Raw genomic sequence first — 606 nt, forward strand, 5'->3', positions numbered from 1 at the left:
TTGACTGACTTACTCACAAAACTACTTAACTACTAATTACTTACTTATCTAATTACTTACTTAACTGTTAACTTACGCAATTAATTACCTATTTACTTAGATAGTTAACTACTAACTTATTTACTTACTTAACTACTAACTTACTTACTTAATTACTGACTGACTGACTTACTCACTAAACTACTTAACTACTAATTACTTACTTATCTAATTACTTAATTAATTACCTACTTAATTAGTTATTAACTACTTACTTAGATACTTTACTACTAACTTACTTTACTTACTTACTTAACTTCTAACTTACTTTCTTAATTACTGACTGACTTACTCACTAAACTACCTAACTACTAATTACTTATTTACTTATCTAATTACTTACTTAACCGCTAACTTACTTACTTAATTACTTGCTTACTTTGTAACTTAGTTAATAAATTACTTATTTATATACTTATCTACTAACTTACTTTACTTACTTACTAACTACTAACTTACTTAATTACTGACTGACTTACTTACTTGACTTCTTAACTACTAATTACTTACTTAACTGCCAACTTACTTAACTACTTACTTAGTTGCTTAGTTATTTAACTACTTATT

This window comes from Nematolebias whitei, chromosome 15 (assembly GCF_014905685.2).
Source record: "Nematolebias whitei isolate Nwh7 chromosome 15, NemWhi1, whole genome shotgun sequence".
NCBI classification, from domain to species: domain Eukaryota; kingdom Metazoa; phylum Chordata; class Actinopteri; order Cyprinodontiformes; family Rivulidae; genus Nematolebias; species Nematolebias whitei.